We start from the raw sequence: 14,979 nt of genomic DNA, 5'->3' as shown, positions 1-14,979 counted from the left end.
CGATCACAGGGAACAAAAATCAATTGGTTAGATTAACTATTTCTAATTAAACTAACAAACAAACTATGATTTCGGGGGGGGGGGGGGTTACTGATTTTTCAAGATCATAACAACTTAATATCACCTAGAAAGCAAGCAAACAACAAAAACAAAGTAACTTCAAGAATTTGAAGAATACTTCTGCCTAGATCCGATTTCACTTTCTCCTATAGTTGATTTCTTATGGATAGATTATATTGATTACCAATTATCTATCTATTATGATCAAATATCTAGCCTACCAATTTATGAAGGAAAAATCAATGATCATGCACAAGTTAAACACCAAATTGATAATAACATAATTGGACTATGAATGATATGAGTTACTCTCATATGATCAATTCAAGCAACCAAGCAGAAATTAATACTAATTATTCTCTCTAATACAGTTAAAATTACTAGCTTTAATTACTTAAACTAAGATATGATTAATCCTAGCTCTAATTATCTAATGATCATGAATAATTAGAGGATAGATTCATGCAACTAATATGATCAATTAACACACAAAATCTGATTTATAAGCAATATAAACTAGAACTAAAACATGCTAGGGTTTATATATATCAAACACAAGTAAAATCAAATATAATCATCCAATAAATAAAATCAACTCATAAGTTTCAAGTTCATCTTCACCAAAAAAAAACATAAAACGTGTTTACCCTCTCATTGTAGCAAAAAAACACAATAGATCTAAGTAAAATAAGCTAGACATAAGTTTAATAAGCAAACCAACTAGATCAATGATGAACATCTTCTAAATCTTCTTCAATCCTTGAGCTCCAATTGAATTTTGACTTTCTTCTGGGTTTCTAAGGGTTATTAATCGCAATTAACCTCAGAAAACTGAATGCATGCCTCTGATTTCGACCTAATGTCCAGGATTTGATAATTCTGGAAATCTGACCACGACGATTTGGTCCTCGTCTTTTTCCCGTGTCTGCCAAGTCAGCACATGGATCACAATTCTTCCCTTTGCCACGTCGTAGTTATGTCACCACGACGTGGTTTTCAGACAACTTTTCTTCTTCTTTTGTTTTTACTCCCGTTTCCTGCTCCCAGCTCCTCGTATGCTTCCTTTTTGTCCCGAGTAAGTCGTCGCCACTACAAAACATAATTTAGACATAATAAGTATCTTTTGTTCTATATTAAGCATAATTGTAGCTAAAAGTATTAGAAATATGAATTAAATATGTAGTTAATTATGCACACATCATGTTCCATGACTATCTGAAGGAATGTGGAATAGTTTCACAATTGACTCCTCCTAGGACACTACAACTTAATGGTGTGGCCGAGAGGCTTAATCGGACCTTGTTAGACATTGTTTGTTCCATGATGAGTTGAGCTTCTTTTCCTATTTCTTTATGGCGGGTATGCCTTAGAGACAGCCACCCATATCCTTAATCTTGTGCCTACTAAGAACGTTTCCAAAAAAAAAACTCATGAAATGTAGACAAGGAAAGTTCCCTCGCTGGTCCACATCAAGGTTTGGGGCTGTAAAGATTTTGTTAGACGAGAGATGTGTGGCAAGCTAGAACCTAGAAGTGTGAGGTGTATTTTCATTGGTTACCCATATAAGTCTTTTGGATACTTGTTCTACAGACCTAATGAGAACGTGGTCTCTGTAGCTTGAAGGGGAGTCTTTCGCGAGAGAGATCTCATATTCAAAGAGGACAGTGGGAGTGCAATTGACCTTGAAGAAATTCAGGAGTCAACCAATGAAGGAACCTTAGATTACACTAGCTCTCAACCAGAGGATGAGACTCATGTTGAGCCCATTGACAATTCATTACCTCTTCGTCGATCTAGTAGAGTTAGCATGCCACCTACGTTCTATGGTTTGAATATAACGTCAGATGGTGACACGTTTATCAGTGATGGTATACTGGTAAATTTGGATGAGCCAACTAACTATAAGGAAGCGATGGCGAGCCCTGAGGGTGTCAAGTGGAAAGAGGCAATGGATAGCAAGATTCAGTCTATGTACGATAACCAATTTTGGAATTTGGTTGATCATGTACCAGGTCGAAAGAAATTTGGGTGCAAATGGATCTTCAAGAAGAAGACCGAAATGAATGGAAAGGTAAACACTTTCAAGGCACGACTAGTTTCGAAAGGGCTTTACTCAAACCCAAGGGATTGACTATTATGAGACCTTCTCACTAGTGGCCAAGATAAAGTCTATCAGGATAATGTTTTCCATAACTGCCTTGCATGATTATGAAATCTGGCAGATGGATGTAAAAATTGTTTTCCTCAATGGATTTGGCTAAGGATGTTTACATGAGCCATCCAGGGGGTTTTTTACGTGCAAAGTATCCTAATAGAGTGTGTAATCTTGAGAAATCCATTTATGGATTGAAACAAGCATCTTGCAGTTAGAATCTTTGCTTCCATGAGAAAGTCAAAGACTTTGGTTTCTCTAGGAGTGAGGATGAGTCATGTGTGTATGTCAATGCTAGTGGGTGTATGGTAACTTTCCTAGTATTGTATGTTGATGACATACTCTTTATGGGAAACGATATTCCGACCTTGCAAGAAGTAAAATGTTTTCTTGGGAAGTGTTTCTCCATGAAGGATATAGGGGAAGCAACCTATATTCTTAGGATAACGATTTTGAGGGATAAAAACAAAAGAATTATTGGTCTTAGTTATAGTACATACTTAAACAAGGTACCAAATCGGTTTAGTATGGAAAACTCCAAGAAAGGGGAACTACCCATAAATTGTCAAGTTGAGTACGACTCAAAGCACCAGTATAGATGAAGAGATAGCTGACATGAATCAAGTCCCATATGCTTCAGGTGTAGGTTTGATCATGTATGCTATGACATGTACTCACCCTGATGTGTCTTATGCTTTGAGCATGGTTAATCGCTTTCTGAGAAATCCTGGCAGAGCATATTGGACTGCAGTAAAGAACATTCTGAAGTATTTACAAAGGACAAAGGAAATGTTTCTTGTAGCACCCGCTTCCTCGTATGTATTTTATTTTAGTAATTTTGCATTTTTGGCCTGGGACTTGGCGAGTTGAAGGCCCAACTCGCCGAGTAGAAGCGGGATGAGACGCGGGATTTAAGTGATGGACTCGTCGAGTCGAGTCCCGGACTCGACGAGTAGACTCTGTCTGGACAAAACCCTAACTGAGGGTTTGCACCCTATTTAAACAACCTTATACAGCCTCCATCGTCCCTTATGCTCCCATAAACCCTCTATAGAAAACCTAGCCATTGTTGAAGCAATCTAAGTTATTTTGGTGGATTTTGGTGTTGGTGGTCTTAAGAAGGAAGGAGAAGAGCTTGAGGAAACAAGAGGAGACCAGAGGGGTTCGAGTTTGTGCTTCATTTTCAGTCCTCAGAAGGTATAAAGTTGCTAACTTGCTTGTTCATTTGCTAGATCCCATTTTGTGGAGATTTAGGGATTTTATAAGCCATTTTAGGTAGTCAACCATGAATGCAAGCATGGTTGGGGACAAGGCTTCAGATCTAGGTCCTTTGAGGGGTCACAAGGCAGAAAGTGGGTGCTTTTCCACCCAAGGAAGACTCCATGCAACCCAAGAGCTTATTTTAGGACCTTTTGGACTCAAAGTCCCATGCATGCACGTAAAGTTTGTAACTTTACGTGCTAGAACGATTGTAGGAGCCTAGATCTATCTTTTGGTCATGAGTTGTACATCAGAAATCGAGGATTTAGGGTGTGGACGTGACCAACTCGGCGAGTCCATTCTTGGGACTCGACGAGTCCAAGGCTTTGAGTCCCATATCTGTTGAGGGTCAAAAGAACTCAGTTGGGTGTTAGTAGGGTTGTAGCAGGATAGAAAGAGTGACCCAACACATTGGACTTCATTTTAGACATGGAGTTCATGGGACTCGACGAGTGCTAGAACAGACTCGGCGAGTCCAAGGCAATCTCCCAACCGTTGAAGATGAACTCGACGAGTTGTTCATACAACTCGGCGAGTCGAGGACAGGACGTGTTCTTAGGATGAAGACGGGCTCGACGAGTGTTCATACCGCTCGGCGAGTCGGATGAAGGTTCATCTGAGGTTGTGTTAGAAGGAGAACTCGTCGAGTCATCGCTGAACTCGATGAGTAGGAACGTGGAGGAGGACAGTTGAAGAGGTAGGGACTCGACGAGTTGACGACCCAACTCGGCGAGTCTGGTCAATCGGAAGTTGACTTTGACTTTGACTTTGACTTGGACTTGGTCTGGGGTAAAATAGTCATTTTACCCTAAAGGGTAGATACCATATTCTGATTAAGTGTTTTGTGGGGAATATAGCCGGAGGATTTCCGGAGCAGCAGCAGTCAGAGATTCCCCCGCACAGATTATCAGCAGCTACTCGTTTGAGGTGAGTTTCCTTCTAGTAGGAACGGGTCTAAGGCACCAAGGCCGGCCCGTATAGATGATACGTTAGTATTGGAGTGTGGGCAGAGCCCGTATCTCATAGTTGAGCTTGATTATGATATATGCTTGTACGATAGAATTGTTTATACTCGTTGTCTGTGTGATACTTGTATGTTATGGTTTAGTAGCTGAGTGTGGGCGAGGCCCGTATCTTAGAGATAGTGGAGTGTGGGCGAGGCCCGTATCTCCCAGATAGTGGAGTGTGGGCGAGGCCCGTATCTCCCAGCTAGCGGCGTGTGGGCGAGGCCCGTATCTCCATGAGTGTGGGCGAGGCCCGTATCTCCTAGCTGTTCATTATATGTGTATGGTATGTGGTATTATGGGGGAGCTCACTAAGCTTTGTGCTTACGGTTTTCAGTTTTGTTTCAGGTACCTCTTCTTCGAAGGGGAAGGAGCCGGCGCGGTAGCTGCACATCATACACACACCCCAGATTCCGCACTATGAGTTTCCTTGGGATTATGCTCTGACATTATCTCTATTTACGATTTGGATTTTCAGACACTATTTTATGAGATGTTATGATTTTACAATGTTTTTCCTCCGAATGTTTTAATTAAAGTAATTTATAAAAATGAAATTTTTGGGCGTGAAAATTGGGCTGTTACATTTCTAGTCCTTGGTAGTAGTGATTTGTTGAGAGTGATTGGATATATTGATGCTAACTTTCAAACAGATCGAGAAACCTTATGTTCTCAGTCGGGCTGGGTGTTTTTGTTAAAAGGTGGAGCGGTTACTTGGAAGAGTTCCAAACAGGAAACGGTTGCTTATTCTACTTGTGAATTCGAGTACATCGCAGCGAGTGAGGCATCAAAGGAAGCGGCTTGGTTGAAGAACTTTATCGGTGATCTCGGAGTAGTCTCGACCATTCAAGAGCAAGTAGAACTTTTCTGTGATAATGAAGGTGCAGTTGCTTTGATCAAAGACCCCAAGGATCATGGTAGATCCAAGCATATCGACAGAAAGTACCATTACGTTAGACATAGGGTTGAAGAAGGTCATCTCCTAGTGACTAGGGTATCCTCAGAAGATATTCCTGCAGATCCTTTCACAAAGGCTCTGAGTAGAATTAAGCATAACTAGCATGTTAGGAGCATTGGCTTAAGAGATGTTATTAGTTTATTAGTTATTTGATAGTTTGAAACTTGTAACAAAATTAATGTAATTGACTTTGGTGATAAGATAATGGAGATTATTTATGAGTATGGTTACTGCCTTTTTCAATTGTTTATTCTTGTGTTCGCTATGCATGTTTTACTTCCTGAATGATTTGATTATTCAAAACTCCATACCCGTTCATACTTTTGGAAGTAAGTAGTGAATCAAGACTATCAGGAATTGAATTGTAGATTATTTATAGGAGTTAGACATTGCAATAAGATTTGTTACAATGTTCATGGGTACTTAGAAAATGGGGATTTTGAGTATTGGATAAACCCAGCCGCAGAGAATTACTTCATGTATTATATCACGACTAATTTTGAGATGATAATATCTTATGTTCTTAAAACAGAGATATATTAATTGTAATTTACAAGTCGGTTGTGCATTGGTGTTACGAAAATGCATCAGTAACTTGATGTTATAAAACGTAGTGTCATGCATGATTTGGTGAGTAAAAGATACAAGCATATGAGTCAAAGTTTATTCGTTCCTTTTTACATAATGGGAAAAGCGATATTTATGGGCCCTCAGTGATTTGGTGTTGATATTACAGTGTTGGGCCCAACCAGGACTGAATTGATGTGTTCAATTAGTAAGTCTTATGAGGTCATCACAAATCAGGAAATAGGGAAACGTTATTTTGGACAAGAGATTGATTATAATCCATGGATCATGTCTATATGACATCTTGAATAACGGAGGAATATTTGATCACTTATCTTAGGGCCGATGTCTGATCAGATCAGAGTCGGACAGTTGCTTTTGAAATCACGCTTTGTTATTTAATTTAGAAGATATAATTGCAATTGTAGTTACAGACTTATCCAAGTGAGAGACTATTGGATTAGGTGTCTAATCCAATAACTAAATTGGTATATACTTGAATTAAAAGCAAAGTGCTTTTTGGGTTGCCCTCAAAACTAGTAATTGACATAATGACTTTTGGAGAGAGAGGTTACTTTATTGGTTTATTATATGATTAATAAATAGCAATAAATAACTTATTTTTATGAGATTAATATATTAATTAGAAATAGCATTATTTAATTAATAATTAATCAGAAATTAATTGAAATTAATTTTGAGATTAATTAAAAGTGCAAGGACCTAAGCTATAATTGTTCAACAAGAGAAGGATTATGGAATATTCCTAGGGTTGGCTGAATTTTGCTTGTTCATCTAGGGTTTCTAGAATAGTCCATTTGGATAATATGGATAATTAGGAAACTATATAATTTCGGATTTGAAATAATATTATTTTATTCAAAATAGGGTTTCGAGGGTTTTCCTATCAGCTATAAATAGGACCCTTAGCCTATGATTTTTTTCCACTCAAATTCCTAGAAGGATAGCCGAAAATATCATCCCCTCTCCTCTCTCCTCTCAAGTCTTCTATTGCTAGGGTTTGGGTATAAACCATTAGAGGCATTGGATTTCTGGTGCTAGCTTTCCAAGAGATCGGAAGAAAGGAATTACTTTGATTATTTTCTATCATAATCAAAAGGTATGTAAACCCTAAATCCCTTGTAATTTCGATTATAGTAGGGGCTCCTTAGGGTTCTTCATGTTCAGTTTTTTATTGCTCTCAATAGAGAAAACTTAGATCCAAATATGTTGCATGCGAAGTTAAGGGTTAAGTTTTCCCCCCACATTTTTTAATTATAACCTATAAAACCTATCAATGAATTCATTGGTGATCATAAATATTGTTAGTGTTAGCATATATATATATATATATATATATATATATATATATATATATATATATATATATATATGTTAGTCTGTGTTTATTATAAGACAACTTGTTTTGGGCTCCTTTTGTCTTTAGCCCATTAGGGTTAGGGTTAGCTTATCTTGCCTTTATCTTCCACATCTTGTTGGTCTTTGCTTTTATGCTTTCATCAAGAACCTAGTAAATTCTCTATTTCATTAATCATATGGCTCTATTATCATGGTATCATAGCAGAGGTTTGATACGTTGTTAGAAGGTTTTGTAGCAGTCATCTGCGACGCAAATCGTTTGTTGCTGATGTTCGTTTGCTTGTTAGTGTTCATTTACTATTGCTGTTAGTTTGTTGTTGTTCGAATTCTAGGGTTTTCTATTCGATTCCTTGCTACTTGATTGGTTGCTTCCGCTGGTTTGTTGTTCTTGTTCTATGATTGCTTGTTCAATATTATGGTTATTTATCTATTGCCATCATGACTAGAAAAGACGATTCCCTTCAGTCAATCAGTACTTGATTAGATGGAAATAATTACACTTAGTGGAGCTATGTTATGAGGAACTTCCTTTGTGGGAAGAATATGGGGCGCTATGTCACTGGGACTAAAGCTAAACCTTCAGTGCCTCAAGAGGCAAATTTCGATTTGTTGGTTGATGCTTGGGAGACTGATAAATCCAAGGTCATTACTTGGATTAAAAATTCAGTTACACAGTCTATTGGTATGTAGTTGGCAAAATATGACACAGCAAAGGAAGTTTGGAATCATTTGGAGAGACTGTATACTCAGTCCAACTTTGCTAAACAGTATCAGCTAGAATATGAACTTTGTGCCCTTCAGCAAAATGATATGAGTATTCAAGATTTATATGCTACTATATTTGATTTGTGGGATCATTTGGCTCTTACTGAATCTAAAGAGTTAAAAGACTTTGAGCCTTATATCGTTAGGAGGGAAGAAAAACGTTTGGTTCAGCTTTTGATCGCGTTGCGTTCTGATTTTGAAGGCCTACGTGGAACGATTTTTAATTGTTCCCATCTTCCCTCAGTGGATTATGTTGTTCATGAGCTGATTGCTGAAGAGACTTGTATCAAGTCCCACACGCATAAAGGGTCTAAGGCAATCTCCACTCCTACTTCCACTCATGTTGTACTTGCTGTTTCCACTAATCAGTCTCGTCAAACTCCAAGGATTGCTTATGATGAATGTGCCTTCTACAAACAAAAAAATCATTGGAAAGCTCAGTGTCCATTATTAGTTAACAATGGTAAATCTGGTCAAACTCAATCGGGAAAGTAGTATAGGTCTGGAAAGTAGAAGTTTCAGCCACGTTCTTTTGGTGCTTCTCCACGGACACCTCGCCCTCCACAGTTCGATGTTGCTGCTCCATCAGTTGACACTGAGTCAGTTGGCAACATGCGACCTTCTACATTTGATCCCAAGGTTTTTGAGAGTTTCAAACAGTATTTGGCCTCCAATCTTATTGTTATGTCTGCATCTATGTCTTATGCTAGCCCTACTTCATCCGGTACCTCAGGTATACTTCATCTTTGTAGATTTTAGATTCTGGTGCAACCCATCACATGTATCCTTATCAGTGTTGTAAAACTCGCCGAGTTAGCCGATTACTCCTCCGAGTACTCGTTACTCGGCCCCTTACCGAGCCGAGTTACAGAATCCCGAGTACTCCCTGATCAGCCCCTTACTGAACTGAGTAGTGTTGTAAAATGCGGTCAACTCGGTGATTAATATGTATAATATACTTAATGATTTATTATTTAACACACACATGTGATTATTACTACATATATATGTCTTAAATTTTAAGTAATTATTCACGAAGTGAGACCATTATGTGTTTTTTAGCTTTTGTGTATTCATATGTATCTAATTTTGTTATATATTTCAATCAACTTATGATTTTGACATATATAATTTCCCTAAAAATATTTCTACATGAATTACCGAATCCGAGTACTCCCCGAGTACTCCTGAGTACTCCCGGGTACTCGCTACTCGGTAGTCGGCCGAACAAGTACCGAGTAACGAGTTCTACAACCTTGATCCTTATTTTTCATCGTTTACTTCTATGTCATGCATGTCATCTATCTCTGTTATGTCTTCTAGTGATATATCTATGAAAGTCGATGGTGTTGGGTGTTTTTCTATTCCTCATATTTCTCTCCATGATGTTTATTACATTCCCAAACTCACTTTGAATCTTGTTTTGGTCAGCCAGTTGCGTAATTCTGGTAATTGGGTGCTATTTTCTTATTTCATCTTTGTTATACAGGACCAACACACTCAGAAGGTGATTGGTATTAGTCGTAGGGTGGGAGAACTTTATGTCTTGGAGGTTCTCAAAATGTCTGTTGTTGCTGCCTCCAATATTGATTTGTCTTCTTTTCGTTTGAGTCCTTTTTCGTCTCAGTTTTATCTTTGGCATTCTCATTTGGGACATGTTTATGTATCACATTTTAGTTTTCTAGCTTCTAGTGGTGTTTTGGGTGATTTGAACACTTGTGATATTTCTAATTGTAGTGGTTGTAAATTGGCAAAATTCATTGTTTTACCTTTCAGTAAAAGTATGTCTTGCTCTATTGCTCTTTATGATATTATTCATTCTGATGTGTGGGGTCCTACACCAGTATCCACAAAGGGTGGGTCGACTTATTATGTATATTTTATAGATGACTATACTTGTTATACCTTGGTTTATCTTATGAAACACATATCTGATTTCCTTGTCATTTACAACAATTCTAGAGCTCTTGTTAAAACTCAACATTCAGATGTGATAAAGTGCTTCAAGTGTGACTTAGGGGTGAATATACCTCTAATGAGTTTACTTAGTTGGTTGCTTCTGATGGTACCATACACCAGTCATCGTGTACTGATACTCCTCAAAAAAACGGTGTGGAAGAACGGAAACACTGTCATATTGTTAAGACAACCCGTTCATTGCTCTTGTCTACCCAGGTTCCTAGTGCCTTTTGGGGAGAAGCTGTCTTAACTGTTGTTTATGTGATTAATCGTATCCCTACTGCATTGAATTCAGGAATGTCTCCTTTTAAGAAGTTATATGGTCACTACCAGACTACTCTGCTCTACGAGTTTTTGGATGTACTTGTTTTGTTCTTCGTCCTCATGTTGAGAGGAACAAGTTGGGACCAAAATCTGATATTTGTGTATTCTTGGGGTATGGTGTTGGACAGAAAGGATATTGTTGCTATGATCTGGTGAGTCATAAGTTATATGTTTACAGGCATGTCACCTTTTTGGAACATATTCCTTTCTATTCGACTCCTGCTACAACCCACGATGTAACGAATTCTGATCTTCTATATATTGATCCTTTTGATGGGGGATACAGAGGTTCGAGATTCATCTATGCAGCCTGATCCTACAGCTCAGGACATGCCCCCGTCTTCAAAGAGTTCCTCGACTTCTCCTTAGTCCGCGCCTTCAACTGTTGAAGATCCACCTCCATCACCCCTCAGGATGTCTACTTGTCCTATTAAGTCAACCAAGCTTCTAGATTTTGCCTACTCTACATACTCAGGATTATTTGCTTCATTTATAGCGAGCATCCACCATCTGTCTGAACCTGTATCGTATAGAGAAGTTGTATTGGATCCTCTTTGGCAGAATGCTTTGGCTGAGGAACTCACTTCTCTTCATCAAACTCATACATGGGATTTGGTTTCCCTTCCTCCTGGGAAACATACGATTGGTTGTCGTTGGGTGTAAAAGATTAAAAAAAATTGATGGATTTGTTGAGTGGTACAAGTCCAACCTTGTAGCAAAAGGGTATTCACAACAATACAGTTTTAACTATGAGGAAACCTTTTCTCCAGTGGCAAAGATGACGACATTATGTACTCTGATTTCAGTTGCATCTGTTCGACAGTTGAAGATCTTTCAAATGAACATCAAGAATTCCTTTTTGAATGGTGACCTCCATGAACAGCTTTATATGTCTCCTCCCCCATGAATTCAGCACTAGTTGGGTGAGGTTTGTCGGCTTCGCAAAGCTTTATATGGTCTCAAGAAACCACCTCGTGCTTGGTTTGAGAAATTTTCCACAGTGATTACCTCTCTTGGATTTTTTTAGAGTAATCATGATTCGGCTTTGTTTACTCGATGCTCAAATGCAGGACAGATTCTTTTCTCCTTATATGTGGATGACATGATTATTACTTGCGAGAACCATGGTGATATTAAGTCTTTGAAGCATGATCTAGCTCGTCGATTTGCGATGACGGATTTGGGCTTTCTGCTTTATATCTTGGGTATTGAGGTAGCTCAGTCTAAGAAAGGGTATCTTCTTTCTTAGACTATATATATATATATATATATATATATATATATATATATATATATATATCAGACTTGTTTACATGGGCAGGCCTCTCTGACAATCGGACTGTAGATACTCCTCTTGAAACCAATGCACGGTACTCTCCTACATATGGTGTTCCCTTATCTGATCTGAATCTTTACCAGACTATTGTTGGAAGTTTGGTTTATCTCATAGTTACTCCTCCAGACATTGCTCATGTTGTTTATGTTTCCAGTCAGTTTGTTCCTGCTCATACTTTTGTTTATTGGGGCGTTGTACTCCGTATTCTGATATATCTTCGTGGCACTCAGTTTCAGACCCTCTTGTTTCCCTCGACATCATCTCTTGAGTTGCATGCCTATAGTGATGCCGATTGGGATGGTTATCGTCGTGATCGCAAATCCACCATCGGATTTTGCGTGTTTCTTGGAGAGTCTCTCATTTCTTGGAAGAGCAAGAAACAAGACATTGTTTCTAGATCTTCCATAGAGGCTGAGTATCGTGATATAGCTGTGACTACACGTGAGATTATCTGGTTACGGGCTTCTTGCAGATATGGGGGTTCACATTTCTTCACCTACTTCCCTACATTGTGATCAAAAGAGTGTGATACATATTGCGAAACATTCTGTTTTCCATGAGCGGACAAAGCACATTGAGATTGATTTTCACTTCACCCGTCATCACTTACAGCTCGGGACGATATCGCTTCTGTTTGTTCCATCCACCTTGCAGTTTCATGATATTTTTACGAAGGCTTTGTCAGCGTCTCGATTTCAGTTCTTGTGTGACCAACTCTCAATGCTTATTAATGTGACATTGTGAGTTTGAGGGGGATGTTAGCTTATATATATATATATATATATATATATATATATATATATATATGTGTGTGTGTGTGTGTGTGTGTGTTAGCCCATTTGTTTTGGGATTCTTTTTTTCTTTTGCCCATTAGGGTTAGGGTTGGCTTAGCTTGCCTTTATATTCCTCATCTTGTTTTTCTTTTCTTTTATGCTTTCATCAAGAACCTTGTAAATTCTCTCTTTCATTAATCATATGGCTCTATTATTAGTTAGGACATGAAAACTTGATTTAACATGTAGAATAATAAAAACACAATCGACATGATGATTTGGATGTTAAAAGACAATCTCGATCATGGTGAGGAGTTACAAAAAGTATGGTATGGATCTTGTATAAATAATTAACTCAACTCACAACTCTCAAATGTTATATTTCTTAAGCACATCTTATAAATGATATGGCACTCATTATATATATGGATGCATACAAGACTCTATCTCAAGTCATAACCTAAAACCCACATGTCTAATTGGGTCTTCCAAGTCTTCTCTTGTCATCCTCCATGAAGAACTTTGTATCCCAACATTTCCCCCCTTAAAATTCGAGATGGATGGCAAGAATCTAAAATCTTAAACAACTACTAGTGAATAAGAAATTCGAACGAGATATCGTAGTGACAAGTAATGACGAAGACTTCCGCAAACTCCAATCTTCGGTAGTTGATAAGTGTCGATGGGCGAGGACGGGGGGCGGTGGCAAGATTAACCCCCATTTTAATTTCGGGGGCGAGGGCGGGGTGGGCAGTCTCGTCCCAAAACCCCATGGGCCCCCTTTAATAAATTATACATATATTAATTATATTAATTATATAAATATAATAACCAATAACATGACTTTGAACTTCCAAAATTCAACAAAAAAATATTTTTAAGTTGTTAGTATAATGTTTTTAAGATGCCACAACTTTTTTTTGTTTTTAACATGTAAAATTTTGCAATAAATAATTATTTGTTACCTAAAAAATAGTTTATTTTAGCACAAACAACAATTTCTTTTAGCAAAAAAAATGCAGCCAAAAATCAATCGGGAGCGGGGGAACGGGGATGGTGGCGGGGGTAATAAGGGGGATTCGGGGGCTGGGGCAGGGGTAGGAAAGCTGGACATTTCGGGGCGGGGCAGGGCGGGGGAACGGAGAAATTTCGGGGGCGGGGGCGGGGGCGGGGGATGCACTCCTCGTCCTGTTTGTCTCCATTGACATCCTTAAAAATGTGTTGTTTAGTTGAATTATTCTTGCAAAAATATCAAATCTGATCATCCCGACATCAGCCCCAAAAATGTCAATTTTTCTGATTTTGTGCCACAATTGCTAAACTTTTGAAAGTATAGGGACTAAGAGTGTACCTTCATTGTTTCTTCCCCATTTATGTGTTTCCGCTCGTCGATGGAGAATATGAAGCAACCGAGGTATCAGGTACGAAACAATCACACGAGTTCGGTACCAATCTTTGATGAAAAAGTTAATTTTGAACCCGAAGTATTGAAATCCCGAATCAGGTTTGTGTCACAGCCCGAAGAAAACAAATCCATCTGCCCGAAGTGACGAAATAAATTACCCAAAGCATTTATTCTTGAAGCCGGAATTTGATAGTTCTTGAATCCCGAAGCACAAGATAAACACGAAGCAAATATGATCCAATTTTGACTTTCAAGTTCTTGTAAAGCTTCCTTTTTACCATCATGAACGCTATCCAATTAGAAGCACTTGCAATGAAAATTGAATCCAAAACATCATGAAGCATTAAAAAGCTCCAGAACACATCCGAATATCAAAGCACCAATTTTAACAGTTCATGTTACTTTCAATTTCATTAAATTTTCCTTTGACAATCTCTTCTGAATAGTCACCAAAAAAATCTACTTGACTTCAAAACGATTTGGAACTCCATCTTTGACTTTGACCCTTGAATTCTACATGAATCAATTACGAAGCATTCTGATATCTCCCTTTGAATGCTCAATCGAATGGAATCAGAGTCAAAGCAGAGTTTAATCAAATCGATTTTGACAATGAAGAAAATTGATTGAAATCAGTGAAGATATCCAGATTGCGATTAAGAGGAACTGATAAACTAAGATTATATCATGAAACAACAAAAGATTTTGAAAATAGAATGTGATTTGATTGAGAAATACGACTCACAGAATTAATCGAACAAAAATCGATCCTCAGACGATACAAATGAACAGGAACGAATTGCTGCTGTTAAAAAAAAAATGAACAGGAACGAATGATATACATCGGACAAGCATACAAAATTGGGCTAAGATGAATAGTAAACATATCAACAAGCATAGAAAATTGGGCCAAGATGAATAGTAAACATATCAATGTTATTGGATCGGGCTTTCGTATGAACAGTAACAGAGCGAACATGACTGATCAATAATTGGATCAAAATTTGGGATAAATCAACAAAAAAAGATTTGCATC

The 14,979-nt window shown here is 38.0% G+C and overlaps 1 long non-coding RNA gene across 2 annotated transcripts; it reads right to left on the bottom strand.

Moving 5' to 3' along the window:
• Positions 1-644: 644 nt before the first annotated feature.
• LOC145116519 (uncharacterized) lies at positions 645-14,756 on the bottom strand. 2 transcript variants are annotated; one of them, XR_013712140.1, is made up of 3 exons: positions 14,689-14,756; positions 13,890-14,249; positions 645-1,149 (listed from the first exon to the last, which is right to left on the bottom strand). It is a non-coding gene; the product is annotated as an uncharacterized LOC145116519 (long non-coding RNA). The 2 variants fall into 2 exon arrangements; XR_013712141.1 differs by having other exon boundaries at positions 13,890-14,232.
• Positions 14,757-14,979: the final 223 nt, after the last annotated feature.

The sequence above is a fragment of the Lactuca virosa genome, chromosome 5 (genome assembly GCF_052849685.1).
Source record: "Lactuca virosa cultivar CGN04683 chromosome 5, Lactuca_virosa_CGN04683_v6, whole genome shotgun sequence".
Classification (NCBI taxonomy): domain Eukaryota; kingdom Viridiplantae; phylum Streptophyta; class Magnoliopsida; order Asterales; family Asteraceae; genus Lactuca; species Lactuca virosa.
This window is presented reverse-complemented; position numbering and strand designations above follow the sequence as displayed.